Source organism: Anomaloglossus baeobatrachus, chromosome 8, assembly GCF_048569485.1.
Source record: "Anomaloglossus baeobatrachus isolate aAnoBae1 chromosome 8, aAnoBae1.hap1, whole genome shotgun sequence".
In the NCBI taxonomy this organism is placed as follows: Eukaryota; Metazoa; Chordata; class Amphibia; order Anura; family Aromobatidae; genus Anomaloglossus; species Anomaloglossus baeobatrachus.
Genome location: NC_134360.1, coordinates 88,751,823 through 88,768,728, shown reverse-complemented (window position 1 = coordinate 88,768,728; position 16,906 = coordinate 88,751,823). Strand labels below are relative to the sequence as shown.

The window sequence follows — 16,906 nt, the reverse complement described above, 5'->3', positions numbered from 1 at the left end:
CCAATATTGCGTCTGATGTACGTAGTGGTGACGAATAATAGTGCAATAAGTCCATTAATGTGGGGACCCAGGCTTCATAGAAGCAAGTGCTATTGGGTCTAGTTTTATTGAGGAATCAATTGGTTGTTGTGCCTGACAGCGCTACGCTCGTTGGTGGACAAGGCTGTTTTTAAATTATATCATTAAAACATTGTTTTTATTGTAAATAGTGCACCAGGTCAGTGATTTTTTTTTTCATCATACAGAATAAATAATGTAACCGTTTATAGTTCGGGTTGTACAGTTTCAATAAAACCTGCAGTTTCAGTGGCTAATTATTTTTCGGCATTTCTATGGGTATTTTTTTTTCCATTTTTACAAATGTTATTGATTTATTTTTTACTTTTTATTTAGTCCCACTAGGGGACTTGAATATATTGAAACTATTTTATACTTTCATGGTGGATCTGATACTGTTTGGCTGTATTCACAAATTTCTGCAAATGCTTTCATTCAAGAGAAAAAGACCAATTTTATTCTCATGTGTCATCCTACCGTAGTTGCTTCTTTTTTTCCTCATCCATTTTTTAAACTGAAGCAGGTAGAGTGTCTGAATCTTTTTTATCTATTCACTCCTAACAATGTATAAGTTAAAAACAGATCAAACTGAGGAGTTCCGAAGAACAAAGCTTGTCTTCTTTGTCATCCATTTCACATGGTTCTCATAGACATTGAGGGCTGAGTCTGATAGTCTGATCTGCAAGTTACTGGAGAAGGTGGTACAATTTTGGGTGCCAATATAAGAAGGACATAGCTGAACTAGAGCAGCTGCAGGGAAAAGTAACCAAGTTTATTAGGGGAATGAGTTAATTGCAGTTTCAAGACAGGTTTTTAAACTAGAGGGTTATTCAGTTTGGAAAAACGATGGCTTAGGAGTGATCTTATCACAATGTACAAGTGTCGCGGGCGGAGGAGGGGACGCTGCGCTCTCCCACTGCTCAGGTCCGGCTGCCGCTGCTCTGCGGCTGCTGCTGCTGCTCGGTGGCTCGAGCGATGGGCCGGATCCTGGGGACTCGAGCGGCGCTCCTCGCCCGTGAGTGAAAAGGGGTGGTTTGGTGTTGGGGATATTGTCCGTGACGCCACCCACGGTTGTGGTGATTGTGTGGACACCACCGCTGCTCTGGACGGGGATCCCGGGAGCGGTGACAGGGAGCAGCTTTGTTGTTATTTCTCCCCTCCGTGGGTAGGGGGTTGGTTGTCCCGGGGCCCGGTGATGGGGTAGGAGTGGATGGCAGGCGGGTTGCGGGGCCTGGTGAGGTGCAGGGTCGCAGGGGCAGCGCTGTGCCGCACGGCACGGAGGTACTCACTCAGCCCAATCATGATGACACAGTTCACGGTAAAACAAGCGGCTGGATGGACGGGTCCCTCGGACGGCTGCGGTGTTGTGGTTCCCTGCAGGTTAGTGATGACTGTCTCTCCCTGCACCTATGTTCTATGTTGATTCCGATGGGTTCCCACCGGTAACCCGCTCCCCGACCTGGATGTGGGCCGGAGGAGCCCCTTTTGCCCGCAGGCGCTGGCCCTGGGAAACGGTTGCCCTTGGCGGTGGCGGTGTCTCCCCTTCACGGTTGGACGGTTGCCTTCTGTCGGGACTTGACTGTTTGGAAACCCAGAGGTCCCCTTCACTAACGGATTTGGCAAATTCACGGCGACTCCTAGCCTTGCCGGGGTCCAAAAAGCCCCTGCCAATGGTGCTGGCTTCTCCTTGTGTACCGGTCCGGTACCGCCGGGCCACCACCCGTCCACGGTCCTTACGGCAAACTCCGATAGGCCACTCCTGCAGACGGTCACCACCGTCTGCCAACCTTGCTGCTCCGTCCGGGCGACACACCCGGACTCACTTCAGTCTGCTCTCTTGCCACTTCACTACTGCTCACTTTTCCTCCGTCCACTTTCACTGTCAAAAATCAACTGCTCCTTTTCCCTCCTCCAGGACTGTGAACTCCTTGGTGGGTGGAGACCAACCGCCTGGCTCCACCCCCTGGTGTGGACATCAGCCCCTGGAGGAAGGCAACAAGGGTTTTGTGTCTGACCTTGATGTGCCTGCAGGGAGTGTGGGGTGTGTAGGTGTTGTGCTCTGTGGCCCCTGGCTTGTCCAGGGCGACACACAAGCATATGAAGGGTCAAGATGTTTTTACACCTAGGTCTGCAATAATGACAAAGGAGCATCCACTACATCTACGGTGAAACAGGTTTAATGATAATCACAGAGGGTGATTCTTTACTAAAGGAGCAGTGAGATTATGGAATTCTCTGCCATGTGATAGTGTAATGGTGGATTCACTACAAACGTGCAAGGTGACCTGGATGCTTATCTTGAAAAATATGATATTACAGGTTATGGGTATTAAATTCTGTGATGATTGGTTGTTCAGGGAACTATTCTGATTGCTGTATCTGGATTTGGGAAGGATTTGTTCCCCTTATATGGAGCGATTAGTGTCTGCTTCATGGGGTGTTTGCCTACTCCAGATCAACATGTTAGGTCAGGGGTCCCTAACCTGCAGCTTGGGAGCCACATGTGGCTTGCGGACCCATGATGAGTGGCTTGTGGCTGTCACTCAACTTGTTGAATTAGCACCAGGTCTAACAAACAGATATGAATACCAGGAGAACAGATCTGCCTGAACATATACTGGTTTAAGTGTTGGACAGATAAATTAAGATTTCTAAGCTGGAGACAAGATGAAATTGCCAGTTTAAAAGGTTGATTGAAGCTGGATGCTATAGTGTGGTGGCAGTGCCTGAAGTAAAAATATCAAATGAAGGTAACATAGGAACTACAGATAAGCAAACCCAAGGTTCAGTGTTCAGAGTTTGTACCAAAAACAGAGTTCGGGCTCTGTGTGTTTTGCAGACGCTTTGTCTACTATTAAACTGGTAATGGGGGCTCTGCATGTCACTACTGTAAAGAGGGGAGCAGAATCTCGATGTCACCACTTTGGGTGCTCTGGATGTGGCTCGTGACCCTCTCTCAGAGCTATATGTGGCACTCAAGGTAAAAAAGGTTTGGTACCCCTGTGTTAGGTTATAAGTTGAACTCAATGGACTTATGTCTACCATACCTCCCAACCGTCCCGGATTCTGCGGGACTTGCACGATTTATCAGGGCTGTCCCGCACTCCCGCGGCTCACAGCTGATGTCCCGGCTCCTCCCCTCAGTGAAGTGAATAAATTAAATTAAATTATTATCGGCTCTGGATTTTCGGGGCGGCCGGGACTCAAACTCGTGGAACTGTGAGTTCATTGTTTCAAAGGCAGCAGCTCTAACCACTGAGCTACTGCCTCTATTGAAACCAATAGGAAGATTTTGTTATCTTGACCTCTATACTGCAGGTGAGACACCAGAAGCAGGTTATTCAGCTGCAAAGATGGATGGAGGGATGGATGAATGGAGGGATAGAGGGAGGGATGGATGGATGATAGAGGGATGAATGGAGGGATAGAGGGATGAAAAGAGGGATAGAGGGAGGGATGGATGGATGATAGAGGGATGAATGGAGGGATAGAGGGATGAAAGGAGGGATAGAGGGAGGGATGGATGAATGATAGAGGGATTAATAGAGGGATGAATGGAGGGATAGAAGGAGGGATGAATGGAGGGATAGAGGGATGAAAGGAGGGATAGAGGGAGGGATGGATGGATGATAGAGGGATGAATGGAGGGAGGAATAGAGGGAGGGATGGATGCATGGATGATAGAGGGATGAATGGAGGGATAGAGGGATGGATGGATGGATGATAGAGGGATGAATGGAGGGATAGAGGGATGGATGGATGATAGAGGGATGAATGGAGGGATAGAGGGAGGGATAGAGGGAGGGATGGATGGATGATAGAGGGATGAATGCAGGGATAGAGGGAGGGATGAATGGAGGGATAGAGGGAGGGATGGATGGATGATAGAGGGATGAATGGAGGGATAGAGGGAGGGATGGGTGGATGAATGGAGGGATGAATGGAGGGATAGAGGGAGGGATAGAGGGATGAATGGAGGGATGAATGGAGAGATGAATGGAGAGATAGAGGGAGGGATGGATGATAGAGGGATGGATGATAGAGGGATATATAGATACACGACAGATAATAGATAGAGATAGAATCATACCGTAGATAGATAGAATCATAGATAGATAGAATCATAGATAGAGAGATAGAATCATAGATAGATAGATAGAGGGATAGAGATAGATAGATAGATAGATAGATAGATAGATAAATACTGTATCTCAATGTTGGTGAAAGAGTCAGATTCATTTGTTCCCATAAAACTACTATAAAGAAATGAGGAAAAAAATACAAATACAAATTTTTTTTATTTTTTTTTTTATCTTCACCACCTTGGATTCAAACCAGCAACGTTCAAAACTTGTGTCCAGCAACCTCCTGGCTTTCCTAGCTGCTCTAGCTGTTGAGCCACTAGGATTGATGATGTCAGAGGGAGGATTTCACATAAATGAACCTACAATGCAGCCTCTTACACAGCAGATTACACAGGACACAGCTACATTGTACAGAGCAGCATCTCTATGTCCTGTATTCTAGAGGGAGAGGAAAAGAGGATTTTTTTCTTCTAATAAAGTTACTAAAAATAATAAAAAAAATAGAATAATGTAATTTTATTGCACTTTTTTTATAAAATAATAAACATCACAAATCAGCAAATAACATGGACATATTTGGTGTCCCTGTAATCGTAATGACCTGAACAACACAGCGATCAGATTATTTATGGGGATCGGTAAATGGCGGGAAAAAAAAGGCGCAATTTATTATTTTTCTTTATTAAAACCATAAAAAATGTAATAAAAATGGATCACTGAGGCCGTGTTCACACATAGCGTAAATGTTGCATTTTTTCTGCAGGTGTCCGTGCCACGAGTGCAATAACAATGTTCTCTGATTATTGCGTGTTTGCGGTATTTTTTATACATTGTCCCCCTTATTTGATACATGTTTGTTGCTGATGTGAATCCTGAAGCGTATAAAGAAAGAAACACCAAATCCGCACAGTTCAGCGGCGTCTTTCCACGCACCAGGAGCGGAGATTTCAGGACGTCTCATCCACTTTGCTTGGACAATTAGTCCATATTCACATGTGGTGTAAATGCTGCATATTTTTCTGCTGTTTTTTTGCACATTTATTCTGCTGTGTTTAATTGTCCAAGTAAAGTGGATGTGGTTCCATGAAAAGACACTCCTGAATTCTGCGGTTTTCGAGGGGGGGGGGGTGTTTCTCTGGAGGTTTCTATGTGGAGCTTAAAAAATGCAGGAAAAAGCTTCTCTGTACAATAAAAACACTTAAAAACGCAGATTCACATCTGAACCAAGAACACATTAAATAATGGAGAAAAGGCAGAAAAAATGCAGCAAAAATGGAAAAAACAGAGATTGTTATTGTGTAGTTTGGTGCAGACAGAAACAAAAAGAAACAGAATTTATGCAACGTGTAAACACGGATTGATAGGCACAAATAAGCAACATGTCATATAGTGACACAAATATAAAAAAATTCTGACTGCTATGAATATGAATGAACAGTGCGGGACATCTGCTGAATGACCCTTACTGCCAAATGGGTGTGGCTAGGGGTGTGGCTAGGGGCGTGGCCAAAATTTGCCCCTCTTTCCTTTCTTGAAAAGTTGGGAGGTATGTGTCTACCTTCAACTTTAAATACTATGAAACTATCTGTCTTATGAACTAAAGGCACAAATTGATTTTTAAAACTAAAATGTGTATAGATAGCTCTTCCCTTTGTTAACCCTCTATAAGCCATTATCTCTACTGACAGTGGCATATATGGGGTCGATTGATGCAGCAGGATTTCAGAGTACTTCCTCTAACCTCACACTGTTTGACAGCCATCTTTGACATTCTCTCTGACACAACTGAGAAAACTGGAGCCGATAAAGCTGGCATCTCTCATTATTATTGGTTTGGCTTTACAGACGGACCAATCACAGTAACCAATGGTGGGCACCAAAGCACTATGATCCCACTCTGGTGACTAGCATGTCTCCAGTGTCTGAGACAATCATTTTCATTAAACAGTCAATTTGCAATTTTGGTTCAAATGAATCACGTACATTTACACTGGAATGCACAAAGGCATCACATACCTGTCATGGGTATATCACGGGTGACAGACAGTCCTGTGGTGTTCAGCAATAGAAGGAAGCAGCATTTGGCTGTGCAAACTGCTCCCTAACATTCTATTATTCCTGATTGGTGTTTATGGTATCTTATGCATCTCCTTTGCTTGGGATTCATCTCTTTCCATTTAGGACCCTGCGGATTTCCTCATCCTTTCAACTGTTTTCATCAGCACTTCTGTTTATGTCCTTAAATACCCTCATTCACTTCTGGTCTATGCTGGTGATAGCTCTATCTACAGATTCTGAGTGCAAGCAGTCATATTGCAACCATATGGAGTAACTTTGTTGCATGTTGCAGTCACTGGCACTGAATCTTCTTTGAAATAAGTTGTTTATTTTCCCTTGTTTGTTATGCCTGTGTGTCCTTTAGCTCCTAGTGGGGTTGACGAAGAGCTCATCACATCTGTACCCTACCTACAGCCCAGATCAGGCTCAGCCTAGGACCCGGTATTCTGCTAGACGCATAGGTGCGGAACCTATCTAGGGCGGTGAGGTAAGGCAGGGGCCAGCAGTGGACTTGGGCATGTGTCACCTTCTCCCCATTCCCTAGACACAGGGTCTCCCTTCCCTTTTGCCGTTTGCTGGGCACTTCCCCATACCTATCGTGATATTATCACCAGTTGTACAAAAAAAATTAAAAAACTGACATGCGCGTGGGTGTGGGTTTGTGGGGAGGGGGTTGTTGTGGGGTTTCTTGTTTTTATTCTTTCCATTGATCTGTGGTGCCCTGGACAAGCCAGGTCGTCACAGGTACTGCAACAACACACCCCACACCCCGGTTAGGCACATCAGTCACACACAAATCCTTGTTGCCTCCCTCCAGGGGCTGATGTCCACACCAGGTGGGGCAGGGCCAGGCGGTTGGCCCCACCCACCGAGGAGTACACAGTCTTGGAGGCGGGAAAGGAGGAGAGAGGAGTGAGGGAAAGTGAAAGGAGAGGAGTGAAGTGGTAGTGGAGCAGACTGACCGTGTCCGGGTACGTGGCCCGGGCACCTAAGAGCAAGGTTGGCAGACGGTGGTGACCGTCTGCAGGCGAGGCCGATTGATGCACAACCGTAAGGACCGGGGATGGGCGGTGGCCCGCCGGTACCGGACCGGGGAGCGAAGAGAAGCCAGCACCACTCGGCAGGGCCTACGGACCCCGACCAGGCTTGGAGTCGCTGTTAAACCGGTCAAATCCGTCAGCGACGGGAACCTCCGGAGTTTCCCAGCAGCAAAGACCCGACTGAAGGCATCCGCTCAACCGTGAAGGGAAATACAGCTACCGCCACAGCTAGAGTTCCCAGGGCCAGAGCCTGCGGGCAAAAAGGGGCTCCTCTGGCAAATACACCGCTGGGGAGCGGGTTACCGGTGGGAAGCCATCGGAGCCGAAGACACATTACAGGTGCAGGGAGAGACAGTCACCGCCAACCTACCGGGAGTGACCATCGCAGCCGGCTGCGGGACCCGTCCATCCAGCCGTTTGTTTTATCAGAGACTCCGTCTACATTATTGGCTGAGTGAGTACCACCGTGCCGCCTGGCACTGCGCTGCCCCCGCGACCCTGCACCTCACCAAACCCCGCCATCCACCTTACAGTCCCCATCACCGGGCCCCGGGACCACCAAAACCCCCTACCCACGGAGGGGAGAGAAACATCTCGGCTGCTACCTGTCATCGCTCCTGGGATCCCCGTCCAAAGCAGCGGTGGTGTCCCCAACCTCACCACAAACCGTGGGTGGCATCACAGACTGACTTCCCAAACCCAAAAATTATCCCCTTTCACTCATGGGCGAGGAGCACCGCTCGAGTCCCCGGATCCGGCCCACCGCTTGAGCCACCGAGCAGCAGCAGCAGCAGCGCCGGACCCGAGCGTGGTGAGCGCAGCGCCCTCCCCGCCCACGACAGATCCTGTAACTGTTCTGGCTGAGTGGCTTCAGGGTCTATACCTGGAGCTATCAGACCTTAGGTTATCTGTTCAGCAGCAGTGGTCACAGACTCACAAATTTTGAGATTCTGCAGATAGGCAGGCCAACCCAGAGCCCAAGATTGCTCTCCCAAACAAGATTTGGGTAGAGACAGATTCTTGGTATTCAAGGAGGCCTGTAGATGGTACTTTAGACTTCAGCCTTACTCTATCGGTGGATGGATTTTTTTGAGACCTTTGGTCTCATCTATGATGACCCTGACCAAGTCTCTTTGGTTGAGTTCAGGCTGCGTCACCTTCAGCAGCGGAATCGGTCAGCAGATACTTATTGCTCCGAATTTCGTAGATGGGCAACCAACACCGAGTAAATTGACCCGGCCCTTAGAAGCCAGTTTTGCCAGGGACTTTCAGAGAGGTTGAAGGATGTGTTGGTGATTTATGAAACCCCTGAGACCTTGGAAGCCACCATGTCCTTGGCTATACATGTGGATAGACACCTTCAAGATAGAATGTTTAGACCACTTTCCCCCAAGACCCTACTTTGCTACAGCACTCCATTGTCGGTGGGGGTAGGGGCAATCTGTAGGGGAACCATCACTCATGGGTTTGCAGGAGCCCATGCAGTTAGGGGTAGCCACTATTTCACATGTTTCCATTGAGATCCCCCTTAAAAAAGGGATTTTTTTTGTGGTATAAAAGGTCATGTTATTGGAACCTGCCCCTCAAAAAATAAACATCTGGGGCTTGGCTGACCCTTGGTGGTCTGGGGGTGGACAATCAGGGTGTGTGTTTGTCTTCTACATGTAATTCTCTGTTTGTTCTGACCGCAGAGATGGCGCCAGGGTGCAAGACTGAGAAAATTTCTGTGTTTCAGGACAGTGAAGCAGGAGTCAGCATGGTGGATGCTCTGTTTGTAAAAACTCATGGGCTTACCTGCAGTATGGTAGCTAATCCCATGTCCATATGTACCATCAGGGCTGCCACTAGGAATTTCAGGGCCCCATACTGACAAAAGTTCTGGGCCCCCTTTCTTTAAGGGAATGTGTAACATACAGTTTTTAAAGTAATTGAAACCAAATTGTGATAATGCAGACTTGTGGATTTAGACCTGACAACTCCTTCAAAGGGAATCTGTCACCAGGTTTTTAACACCAGGTAGTTGGGTAACAGTTAGAAGAAGAGGTAGGGGGAAAAGTGTCAGGGAGCCTAGTCCTGACCTAGCACAACCTAGTAAATATGCCTGTTTGGCTGATATTAGGAATGAAGGGCCAGGACTAGGGTCACTACAGCAGGACGTTGCTCCTAGCAACCAGGAAAACAACTGCTGTAGGAAGGAGGGAAATAGGAGTGCAGCAAAGCCCAGACAGATGTTAGTGGTAGGGGACTCTATAATTAGGCGGACAGACAAGGTCATCTGTCGCCGAGACCGTAAATGCCGAACAGTGTGTTGTCTGCCGGGTGCTCAGGTTCGGCATATTGCAGATCGGATAGACAGATTTCTGGGTGGGGCTGGGGAAAACCCAGCCGTCATGGTGCACATTGGTACTAATGACAAAGTTAGAGGCAGGTGGAAGGTCCTTAAAAATGATTACAGGGAACTAGGAGAGAAGCTGAAGTCCAGGACCTCCAAGGTGGTGTTTTCAGAAATACTACCGGTGCCACGAGCGTCACTAGAAAGACAGCGGGAGCTTAGGGAGATAAATACGTGGCTTAGAAATTGGTGCAGGAAGGAAGGGTTCGGGTTCATGGAGAACTGGGCTGACTTCTCAGTCGGCTACAGGCTCTACGGTAAGGACGGGCTGCACCTCAATGGGGAAGGTGCAGCTGTGCTGGGGGAGAAAATGGTCAGATGGATGGAGGAGCTTTTAAACTAGGATCTGGGGGGAGGGAGGGTAGTGGAGCAAAAAAGGGGATAGATAGAGCAGATAGAGACAGTGAGATGGTAGGGGTCAATGAAGGATTAGGGGGGATGGGACATGCAAGGAATGTAGGGAGGCTAGGAGTAATAAAGGTGTTAATAGGATTAAATGTCTACTGGCAAATGCAAGAAGTCTTGCAAACAAAATGAATGAATTGGAGACTCTTATGTCAACCATGGATTATGATGTGGTGGGCATTACGGAAACCTGGCTGGATGAAAGTCATGACTGGGTGACAAACATACAGGGTTATAGTGCATTTAGGAGGGACAGGAAAGACAAAAAAGGTGGGGGTGTGTGTATATTTATCAAATCTAACCTAAAACCTGTGTTGAATGATGACATTGGGGGGAACTGCAACAATGTAGAGTCAGTATGGGTAAATGTACATGGGGAGGGGAATAATGGAAAAATGCTAATTGGAGTTTGCTATAAGCCTCCTAACATACCTGAACAAATAGAGGGTGAAATGCTGGAACAAATTGAAAAGGCAGCTAATAATAATAATCGGGTTCTTATTATGGGGGATTTCAACTATCCAGACATACAGTGGGACATAGAATCTTCTGGTTGTGCTAAAAGCTGTAAATTCTTATCTACCATTCAAGACCATTTCCTCTCTCAGATGGTAGATGAACCGGCGAGGGGAGATAATTTGCTAGATTTGGTCTTGTCAAATAGACCGGATACAATTTCAGATCTACAGGTCCGGGAGCACTTGGGCACCAGCGATCATAATATGGTAAACTTCAACGTAATATTCAATAGGACATTTCAAAGGGGAAATGCTAAAACCTGGAATTTTAGGAAAGCTGATTTCAACAAATTAAGGGAAGAGCTTAAATGTGTAGATTGGGACAAAGTCATGGTAACTGGGGATACTGAACATAAATGGGTAAAGTTTAAGATATACTGCTAGAGTCCTGTAAAAAAACTTATACCCTCTGGTAATAAAACGTCCCGGAATAAAAAGAAACCACTATGGATAAATAAGACTGTACAAAGTATAATAAAACAAAAACAAAGGGCGTTTAAAATCTTGAAGGCTGAGAATACAGAAATAGCATTTCAGGAGTATAAAGATATCAATAGGCAATGCAAAAAAGAAATCAAACAAGCAAAACTAGCTACTGAAACAAAAATCGCCAATGACATTAAAATAAATCCCAAAATCTTTTATAAATACATTAATGCCAAAAGGAAAGCAAAGGATAGAATTGGCCCCTTAAAATATAATAACAAGTTAGTTATAGAGGACAAACAAAAGACTGAGATATTAAATAGGTATTTCTCATCTGTGTTCACCAAGGAACTGACTGTATCAGGCATCATTCAACAAGTGAAAAATCAAAGTTCACCACCCGATATAATTAATTTAACACAAGAAGTTCGCCTACGTTTGAGTAAATTAAACATTGACAAATCCCTAGGGTCAGATGGCATTCATCTACGAATATTGAGGGAATTGAGCTCTGTAATTGACAGACCGCTGTATCTCATCTTTTTAGACTCGCTTGTAACAGGGTTGGTGCCTCAGGATTGGAGGATTGCTGATGTGGTACCGATATTTAAGAAATGTAGAGAGGGTAGATCTAGGCAACTACCGTCCAGTAAGCCTGACATCAGTAGTATGCAAAGTTTTTGAGGGCATTTTAAGGGATGACATGCAAAAATATGTTGCAGAAAATAATATAATAACTGACAGACAGCATGGATTCATGAAAGATAAATCGTGTCTTACCAACCTGTTGGGGTTCTATGAGGGGGTAAGTGCAAACCTGGATATTGGTAATGCAGTTGATGTGATTTATTTGGACTTTGGAAAGGCATTTGATACTGTACCACATAATAGCATTATATTAAATCTCCAGAAGCAAGGACTAGGGGAAACTATATGCAACTGGGTAAGGAATTGGCTAAAAGATAGGAAACAAAGAGTAGTCATAAATGGAACATTCTCTAAATGGGCCATAGTCAACAGTGGGGTGCCGCAGGGATCTGTGCTAGGACCAATTCTTTTTAATCTCTTTATTAATGACCTTGTGGATGGGATTGATAGTAAAGTGTCAGTCTTTGCTGATGACACCAAACTATGTAGGATATTAAAAACTGACCTTGATAGTATAATATTACAAAAAGATCTGGATAAGATGTCAGAATGGGCAGATACTTGGCAAATGAGATTTAATGTTGATAAATGTAAAGTAATGCACCTAGGACGGAGTAATCCTATAACTACGTTTACATTAAATGGAAGTAAACTCGGGAATACAGAACAGGAGAAGGACTTGGGTATTCTCATTACAAATAAGCTGAGCAGCAGCACTCAATGTCAAGCAGCAGCTGCAAAAGCAAACAAGATTCTAGGGTGTATAAAAAGAGAGATTAGATCCCGTGATCCAAACGTATTGTTACCCCTCTATAAATCACTTGTAAGGCCACATCTGGAATATGGGATCCAGTTTTGGGCTCCACATTTTAAAAAGGACATTCAAAAGTTAGAGTCAGTTCAAAGGCAGGCAACTAGACTACTACAAGGAATGGAAGGCCTCCCATATGATGACAGGTTGAAAAAGTTAGATATGTTTAGCTTAGAAAAAAGACGTCTCAGAGGAGATCTCATTTATATGTATAAATACATGTGTGGTCAATATAAAGGAGTGGCACATGACTTATTTCTTCCGAAGACAATACTAAGGACCAGGAGGCATTCACTGCGAGTAGAAGAAAAGCGATTCCGACAGCTAAATAGGAAAAGGTTCTTTACAGTTAGAGCAGTCAAGACTGTGGAATGCCCTACCACAAGAGGTAGTAATGGCAGATACTATAACAGCTTTCAATAAAGGGCTGGATGATTTCCTCAGTACACACAACATTGTTGGTTATAAATTACTTTGTGACCAAATGTAGAACTGGTGGAAGAAGGTTGAACTAGATGGACCTAGGTCTTTTTTCAACCTTAGTAACTATGTAACTATGTAACACCTAATCTGAGCACAGCATAACATAGGGGAAGAGATCCTGATTCCACCAATTGTCACTTATTGGGCTGCTTAGTATAGTTTTGATAACATCACTGGTTAATGAGCAGGAGATTATCATTACAGGGCTACTTGTCATGCTGCAGGTAGTCCAGCATATTCATGAGCTCTGTGTAATTGCTAGATCTGCAGCAGAGAAAACATTGATTTTATCACAATGAAAGCAAACAGCCTAGTAAGTGACACCGCTGGAATCAGGGTATCTGTTTCTACTTTATGCTGCTCTCAGATGGGGGAGCAAAAACCTGCTGACAGATTCACTTTAAGGCTCTTTCAGCAGATAGATAGAATCATAGATCGATAGATGGATATGTGGCGCCCCTGAGGCTTCAGTCACCACAGGTTACTGCACCTCACTTAAGGTGCAGTACTCATCCTGGACCCAGAGGAGGTTGGTACCAGTTCCACAACACAAACTCATATACACACACATATAAACATACAGGTGCAGAGTAGAGAGTGTGGAAGCTTGGAGCTCTGGAGTTCAGCTGCGCGGGATATCCCGGAGAAGTGCAGGGAGATGGCAGAGGCGAAAGTGAAGCAGGAGGGTGGAGAGGCGGCTGAGATAGAGAACAGGATTATTGAGCTCTGTCAGCAGTTCCCTCATGGAATCACCAATCAAGTTATCCAAAATGAGATGCCTCATATTGAAGCGAAGCATAGAGCTATGGCCATTAACCGTTTGCTGTCTATTGGTCAGTTGGATCTGCTTAGGAACGGCACAGGCCTTTTGTATAGACTGAAGGAATGCAAACTGCAAGCAAGATGAAAGGTTCTGATAACCAGGAAAAGTTGGTCTATCAGATTATTGAAGATGCTGGCAATAAAGGAATATGGAGCAGAGATATACGATATAAAAGTAATCTTCCACTTACTGAAATCAACAAAATCCTGAAGAACATGGAAAGCAAGAAGCTCATTAAAGCTGTCAAGTCAGTAGCAGCTTCCAAAAAGAAGGTGTACATGCTGTATAATGTACAGCCTGACCGCTCGTTGACCGGCGGGGCCTGGTATAGTGACCAACACTTTGAATCCGAATTTGTAGAAGTATTAAACCAACAATGGTTTCAGTTCATATACACAACCAGGTTGCCCTCCCCATTGGGGACCAGGCTAGGGTCGGGTCTTAAGGTAGTCACCAAACATGGGGGGCAGCCACCCACTAGTGAGAGGGAACCGGAGCAGGAGCAGCCACCAGGGGGAATTAGGAGCTTACACAACAGTTAGAGTGTTCTCCAGCAGTAGAGAACAGGAGCGGGACCGCTACGGTTCAGGGTGCCGAGCCTTAGGGTGGAAAAGACTTCATGTTGTATCACCAGAATCTGCAGGACAGGGGGATTGCATGTCCCTCTGACCACCACGAGATCCCGGAGCACAGTGCCACATATGGTCCAGAGTAGTGATTACAGTCAAGCCCCACAGCGGCCCCGCGTCACCTACACACGGGACAGGAGCTAACACTACACAAACCGGGGTCCCCAAGCAGCTTCAGGCCACGGGGATCCATCTTTAAAGGTGCAAGAAGGAAGAGCCCATCGACCACTGTACCGGTTCTAACCTCCAACAGATCTGGGATCGGCTGGGGCCCATCACGACTGGAACCACAGCAACTGATTCGGCCTTTTGATTGCCGTCGCCCCATGCTTCGGCGCCAATGGCCACTACTCTCCTCATCATTCTCCCCGGGGCCCCGCTCCACCTGTGAGGAGCAGAACCATCCTTGCTGCAACACCATCCACCCCGGAGGACAGCGACAGCTAATCCCTGGCCACACAGGTGGTGTCACAAGACTATCATCCTCATTATTCCCCCACCATCATTCAAATCCCCTTTTATTGTACACCTCAAGGCCACGAAGCCGGGCAGGGCCATCTGTGACATCCCAGACCCGACATCACCGGCCTGGCGATGAGTAATATTTAACCCCTGCCCCGTGGGTGCTACATATAGATGAGAGACGGATAGCCAGAGGGACGGATGCACAGAGGGACGGATGGACAGAGGGACGGATGGACAGAGGGAAGGATAGACAGAGGGATGGATAGACAGAGGGACGGATAGACAAAGGGACGGATAGACAGAGGGACGGATAGACAGAGGGATGGATAGACAGAGGGACGGATAGACAGAGAGACGGATAGACAGAGAGATGGATAGATGGTGGGGGGATCACAGCAGGTGGGGGGATCACAGCAGGTGGGGGATCACAACAGGTGGGGAGATCACAGCAGGTGGGGGGGATCACAGCAGGTGGGGGGATCACAGCAGGTGGGGGATCACAGCAGGTGGGGGGGTCACAGCAGGTGGGGGGGTCACAGCAGGTGGGGAGGTCACAGCAGGTGAGGGGGTCACAGCAGGTGGGGGGGGTCACAGCAGGTGGGGGGGTCACATCAGGTGGGGAGATCACAGCAGATGGAGGAAGGTGAGAGGTGGGAGAGGGGGCATAAAATGAGGGAGGGGGGCAGCGGCTGATGGGGGAGGTGGTGGCAGATGAAGGGGACGCAGCAGATGGGTTCAGTGATGGTGGATCAGGGGCAATGACTGCTGCAGCCGGCGGCTGATGGGTGGGGGCTGGGGCAATGGCAGCGGCTGAAAGGAGACAGTGTCTTTAAACTTACCGATCACTCTCCTCACCTTTCACAGACACTGGAGTGAAGCTGAGGGGAGCGGTCACCGGCCCCAGGTCCACAGTGATTGGAGAGATCGGTCACAAGGCCGGTCTCTCCAATCAGAGCTGGGGGCGGGTGAAACTGAGATCACCCAGCTCCAGCCAATGATCGGTGCTATAGCTTCACTGAACATGGCTGGATTTTAATGTTGTAGCCATTTTCAATGGCTGAAATATTACAGTGGCTGTGATTGGCGTTCGTCAGCCAATCACAGCCTCCTTAGGTCCGGGGAGGAGACACCACCCCTCCTGAGGTCAGGCAGAGGGCCCCTCCTCCCCGAATCTAAGATATTAGCAAAGCGATCGCAGCTACCAGGGCCGCGATCTCGCCATGACGTACTGGGTATGTCATAGTTCTTTAAGTACCAAGGAGCTATGACGTACCCAGTACGTCATAGGTCGCTAAGCGGTTAACACGTTTTCAGGCTCTAGGGTCCCACTCCCGCTTGGGGCCCCTGTGCGACTGCAGGTGCTGTCAGTGCAACGTCCTCGCCCCCTGCCCATGGAGCCCAGTGAGCAGAGAAATGAAAGGGGATGGGCTCGGGCTGTCAGCGTGTCCGGGCCCCGCCTCTTGCTCACTGCACGACCAGTCCGCCCTGCGAAATGTACTGTCAACGCCCCCTGCCCCGGGGGCCCAGTGAGCAGAGGAATGAAAAGGGAGGGGCCTGTCAGCGTGTCTGGGCCCCCCCTCCTGCCTGCTGCTCACCGGGCCCAGTACAGGAGTCCCAGTAGTAATGCCCTGATGGTGGCCCTGTATACCATTGACTCAGCGCTGCTGACTCATGGATGCCTGACACAGATTGTACATGATATAAGATTGAGGTTAGTACTCCTGCATTGTGAAGTAATTTCCTGCTATGTCCTGGATGGCCTTCCCATTCCTATAATATTGGGTCTACCCTGGTTGGAAAAACATAATCCTGTAGTGTATTGGCAATCCAGGGAAATTGTGGAGTGGGGAGATAACTGTCTTGATAACTGCTTAAACACTTCCTTCTCTACAGACACTTCTCTTCTCCTCTTTCAGTTCTCCATGCCTGGTGTGACACACAATGCAAAGATTGAGTCAATTTCTACCCTTTTTATTTGGTTGCAGGTGTGATTTTCATATTGCCCACACCCGATACTTGTCACAAGTGAGTTTGAACAAGTATCGCATGTTTGAAACAAAATAATT

The 16,906-nt window shown here is 47.0% G+C and overlaps 1 protein-coding gene and 1 pseudogene across 1 annotated transcript in view; one reads left to right on the top strand and one right to left on the bottom strand.

Moving 5' to 3' along the window:
• The window catches only part of MEI1 (meiotic double-stranded break formation protein 1), a 902,984-nt gene that overhangs the window by 204,758 nt on the left and 681,320 nt on the right, over window positions 1–16,906 (bottom strand). The gene's annotated exons all lie outside the window — the stretch shown is intronic.
• LOC142249326 (DNA-directed RNA polymerase III subunit RPC6 pseudogene) lies at window positions 13,582–16,904 on the top strand (annotated as a pseudogene).